Here is a 5998-nt window from a genome sequence, read left to right on the forward strand (position 1 = left end):
CATATTTTTAAATCGAGAGGTGAACGAAAAGTTAAGGGCTTCGGAAGAACTGCATGACCAAAATACGAGTAAGTTATGGATATGACTAAATTTAGAAGCACAAGTGGTCTAGTGGTATTATAGTACCCTGCCACGGTACAGACCCGAGTTCGATTCTCGACTGGTGGATCCCGAAGATTAGCTATGATGATATTAGTGCGCCTAATTTGAAAACTAGGGTTTGCCACAATATCATTTAAATTTAAACATGACACGTGTAGCACTATCGAGATACTACATGACAAATATACGAGTAAGTTATGAATATGACTAAATTTAGAAGCTCCAGTGGTCTAGTGGTAGAATAGTACCCTGCCACAGTACAGACCCGAGTTCGATTCTCGGCTGGTGCATCCCGAAGATTAGCTATGATGATATTAGTGCGCATAATTTTAAAACTAGGGTTGCACTATCGAGATTTTCTGTTTTCATTTTTTTAAATCGAGAGGTGAACGAAAAGTTAAGGGCTTCGGAAGAACTACATGACCAAAATACGAGTAAGTTATGGATATGACTAAATTTAGAAGCACCAGTGGTCTAGTGGTAGAATAGTACCCTGCCACGGTACAGACCCGTGATCGATTCTCGACTGGTGGATCCCGAAGATTAGCTATGATGATATTAGTGCGCATAATTTGAAAACTAGGGTTTGCCACAATATCAGTTAAATTTAAACATGACATGTGTAGCACTATCGAGATTTTCTGTTTTCATTTTTTTAAATCGAGAGGTGAACGAAAAGTTAAGGGCTACGGAAGAACTGCATGACCAAAATACTAGTAAGTTACGAATATGTCTAAATTTAGAAGCACCAGTGGTCTAGTGGTAGAATAGTACCCTGCCACGGTATAGACCCGAGTTCGATTCTCGGCTGGTGCATCCTAAATATCATAATTTGAAAACTAGGGTTTGCCACAATATTAGTTAAATTTAAACATGACACGTGTAGCACTATCGAGATTTTCTGTTTTCATTTTTTTAAATCGAGAGGTGAACGAAAAGTTAAGGGCTTCGGAAGAACTGCATGACCAAAATACGAGTAAGTTATGGATATGACTAAATTTAGAAGCAAAAGTGGTCTAGTGGTAGAATAGTACCCTGCCACCGTACGGACCCGAGTTCGATTCTCGGCTGGTGCATCCCGAAGATTAGCTCTGATGATATAAGTGCGCATAATTTGAAAACTAGGGTTTGCCACAATATCAGTGAAATTTAAACATGACACGTGTAGCACTATCGAGATTTTCTGTTTTCATTTTTTTAAATCGAGAGGTGAACAAAAAGTTAAGGGCTTCGAAAGAACTGCATGACCAAAATACGAGTAAGTTATGGATATGACTAAATTTAGAAGCACAAGTGGTCTAGTGGTAGAATAGTACCCTGCCACTATACAGACCCGAGTTCGATTCTCGACTAGTGGATCCCGATGATTAGCTATGAATATATTAGTGCGCCTAATTTGAAAACTAGGGTTTCCACAATATCAGTTAAATTTAAACATGACACGTGTAGCACTATCGAGATTTTCTGTTTTCATTTTTTTAAATCGAGAGGTGAACGAAAAGTTAAGGGCTTCGGAAGAACTGCATGACCAAAATACGAGTAAGTTATGGATATGACTAAATTTAGAAGCACAAGTGGTCTAGTGGTAGAATAGTACCCTGCCACTATACAGATCCGAGTTCAATTCTCGACTAGTGGATCCCGATGATTAGCTATGATGATATTATTGCGCATAATTTGAAACTTAGGGTTTGCCACAATATCAGTTAAATTTATAGATGACACGTGTAGCACTATCGAGATTTTCTGTTTTCATTTTTTGAAATCGAGAGGTGAACGAAAAGTTAAGGGCTTCGGAAGAACTGCTTGACCGAAATACGAGTACGTTATGGATATGCCTAAAGTTAGAAGCACTAGTGCTCTAGTGGTAGAATAGTACCCTGCCACGGTACAGACCTGAGTTCAATTCTCGGCTGGTGCATCCCGAAGTTTAGCTATGATGATATTAGTGCGAATAATTTGAAACTTAGGGTTTGCCACAATATCAGTTAAATTTATACGAGTACGTTATGGATATGCGTAAAGTTAGAAGCACTAGTGGTCTAGTGGTAGAATAGTACCCTGCCACGGTACAGACCTGAGTTTGATTCTCAGCTGGTGCATCCCGAAGATGAGCTATGATGATATTAGTGCGCATAATTTGAAACTTAGGGTTTGCCACAATATCAGTTAAATTTATAGATGACACAAGTAACACTATCGAGATTTTCTGTTTTCATTTTTTTAAATCGAGAGGTGAACGAAAAGTTAAGGGCTTCGGAAGAACTGCATGACCAAAATACGAGTAAGTTATGGATATGACTAAATTTAGAAGCACCAGTGGTCTAGTGGTAGAATAGTACCCTGCCACGGTACAGACCCGAGTTTGATTCTCGGCTGGTGCGTCGCGAAGATTAGATATGATGATATTAGTGCATAATTTGAAAACTAGGGTTTGCCACAATATCAGTTAAATTTATAGATGACACGAGTAACACTATCGAGATTTTCTGTTTTTATTTTTTTAAAAAGAGAGGTGAACGAAAAGTTAAGGGCTTCGGAAGAACTGCATGACCAAAATACGAGTAAGTTATGGATATGACTAAATTTAGAAGCACCGGTGGTCTAGTGGTAGAATAGTACCCTGCCACGGTACAGACCCGAGTTTGATTCTCGGCTGGTGCATCCTGAAGATTAGCTATGATGATATTAGTGCATAATTTGAAAACTTCGGTTTGCCACAATATCAGTTATTAAATTTATAGATGACACGAGTAGTACTATCGTGCTTTTCTTTTTTCTTTTTTATTTTTAAACGTAGAGGTGAACGAAAAGTTAAGGGCTTTGAAAGAAATGCATGACCAAAATACGAATAGGTTATGGATATAACTAAATTTAGAAGCACTAGTGGTCTAGTGGTAGAATAGTACCCTGCCACGGTACAGACCCGAGTCCAATTCTCGACTAGTGCATCCCCGAAGATTAGCTCTGATGATATTAGTGCATAATTTGAAAACTAGGGTTTGCCACAATATCAGTTAAATTTATAGATGACACGAGTAGCACTATCGAGATTTTCTGTTTTTTTTATTTTTAAACTCGGAGGTGAACGAAAAGTTAAGGGCTTTGGATGAACTGCATGACCAAAATACGAGTAAGTTATGGATATGACTAAATTTAGAAGCACCAGTGGTCTAGTGGTATAATAGTACCCTGCCACGGTACAGACCCGAGTTCAATTCTTGGCTGGTGCATCCCGAAGATTGGCTATGATGATATTAGTGCATAATTTGAAAACTTCGGTTTGCCACAATATCAGTTATTAAATTTATAGATGACACGAGGCACTATTGTGCTTTTCTTTTTTATTTTTTATTTTTAAACTGAGAGGTGAACGAAAAGTTAAGGGCTTCGAAAGATCTGCATGACCAAAATACGAGTACGTTATGGATATGCCTAAAGTTAGAAGCAACAGTGGTCTAATGGTAGAATAGTACCCTACCACGGTACAGACTCGAGTCCAATTCTCGACTAGTGCATCTCCGAAGATTAGCTCTGATGATATTAGTGCATAATTTGAAAACTAGGGTTTGCCAAAATATCAGTTAAGTTTATAGAAGACACGAGTAGCACTATCGAGATTTTCTGTTTTTTGTTTTAAATCGAGAGGTGAACGAAAAGTTAAGGGCTTCGAAAGAACTGCATGACCAAAATACGAGTAAGTTATGGATATGACTAAATTTAGAAGCACAAGTGGTCTAGTGGTAGAATAGTACCCTACCACGGTACAAACCCGAGTCCAATTCTCGACTAGTGCATCCCCGAAGATTAGCTCTGATGATATTAGTGCATAGTTTGAAAACTAGGGTTTGCTACAAGATCAGTTAAATTTATAGATGACACGTGTAGCACTATCGAGATTTTCTGTTTTCATTTTTTTAAATCGAGAGGTGAACGAAAAGTTAAGGGCTTCCGAAGAACTGCATGACCAAAATACGAGTAAGTTATGGATAGGAATAATTTAGAAGCACCAGTGGTCTAGTGGTAGAATAGTACCCTGCCACGGTACAGACCCGAGTTTGATTCTCGGCTGGTGCATCCCGAAGATTAGCTATGATGATATTAGTGCATAATTTGAAAATTTTGGTTTGCCACAATATCAGTTAAGTTTATAGAAGACACGAGTAGCACTATCGAGATTTTCTGTTTTCATTTTTTTAAATCGAGAGGTGAACGAAAAGTTAAGGGCTTCGAAAGAACTGCATGACCAAAATACGAGTAAGTTATGGATATGACTAAATTTAGAAGCACAAGTGGTCTAGTGGTAGAATAGTACCCTACCACGGTACAAACCCGAGTCCAATTCTCGACTAGTGCATCCCCGAAGATTAGCTCTGATGATATTAGTGCATAGTTTGAAAACTAGGGTTTGCCACAATATCAGTTAAATTTATAGATGACACGTGTAGCACTATCGAGATTTTCTGTTTTCATTTTTTTAAATCGAGAGGTGAACGAAAAGTTAAGGGCTTCGCTAGAACTGCATGACCAAAATACGAGTAAGTTATGGATAGGAAAAATTTAGAAGCACCAGTGGTCTAGTGGTAGAATAATACCCTGCCACGGTACAGACCCGAGTTCGATTCTCGGCTGGTGCATCCCGTAGATTAGCTATGATGATATTAGTGCATAATTTGAAAATTTTGGTTTGCCAAAATATCAGTTAAGTTTATAGAAGACACGAGTAGCACTATCCAGATTTTCTGTTTTTTGTTTTAAATCGAGAGGTGAACGAAAAGTTAAGGGCTTCGAAAGAACTGCATGACCAAAATACTAGTAAGTTATGGATATAACTAAATTTAGAAGCACAAGTGGTCTAGTGGTAGAATAGTACCCTGCCACTGTTCAGACCCGAGTCCAATTCTCGACTAGTGCATCCCCGAAGATTAGCTCTGATGATATTAGTGCATAATTTGAAAAATAGGGTTTGCCACAATATCAGTTAAATTTATTGAAGACACGAGTAGCACTAAAGAGATTTTCTGTTTTTTTTTTTTAAAATCGAGAGGTGAACGAAAAGTTAAGGGCTTCGGAAGAACTGCATGTCCAAAATACGAGTAAGTTATGGAAATGACTATATTTAGAAGCACCAGCGGTCTAGTGGTAGAATAGTATCCTGCCACGGTACAGACCCGAGTTCGATTCTCGGCTGGTGCATCCCGAAGATTAGCTATGATTATATTAGTGCGCATAATTTGAAAACTAGGGTTTGCCATAATATCAATTAAATTTATAATAGATGACACGAGTAGCACTATCGAGATTTTCTGTGTTTTTGTTTTTAAATCGAGAGGTGAACGAAAAGTTAAGGGCTTCGGAAGAACTGCATGACCATACGAGTAAGTTATGGATATGACTAAATTTAGAAGCACCAATGGTCTAGTGGTAGAATAGTACCCTGCTATGATACAGACCCGAGTGCGATTCTCGGCTGGTGCATCCCGAAGGAAGATTAGCCATGATGATATTAGTGCATAATTTGAAAACTAGGGTTTGCCTCAATATCAGTTAAATTTATAGATGACACGAGTAGCACTATCGAGATTTTCTGTTTTTATTTTTTTAAATCGAGAGGTGAACGAAAAGTTAAGGGCTTCGGAAGAACTGCATGACCAAAATACGAGTACGTTATGGATATGCCTAATGGTAGAATAGTAACCAACCTACTTGTAGGCTGCCGTCGCTTCATTCTTCTACTGGGTTTCCACGACTTTCCTTTGGTCTATAAGAAGTTCGGGCTTACCCTTTACTGTGCTCTAACAATTGTGTAGGTCTCGAAGTTCTAACTGATTCCTCATTAAACGTCTACCTTTGTTGTCCGTAGTGCCTCTTCGAGATTTGTTCCTAAAATAAAAAA

At 38.3% G+C, this 5998-nt stretch overlaps 1 non-coding gene across 1 annotated transcript; it reads left to right on the forward strand.

Annotated features, from left to right (window-relative positions):
- The first annotated feature begins 847 nt into the window (after window positions 1–847).
- On the forward strand, window positions 848–918 carry TRNAG-GCC (transfer RNA glycine (anticodon GCC)). Its single transcript has one exon. It is a non-coding gene; the product is annotated as a tRNA-Gly (tRNA).
- Window positions 919–5998: the final 5080 nt, after the last annotated feature.

The sequence above is a fragment of the Cucurbita pepo genome, chromosome 16 (assembly GCF_057944985.1).
Source record: "Cucurbita pepo subsp. pepo isolate OVF chromosome 16, ASM5794498v1, whole genome shotgun sequence".
In the NCBI taxonomy this organism is placed as follows: Eukaryota; Viridiplantae; Streptophyta; class Magnoliopsida; order Cucurbitales; family Cucurbitaceae; genus Cucurbita; species Cucurbita pepo.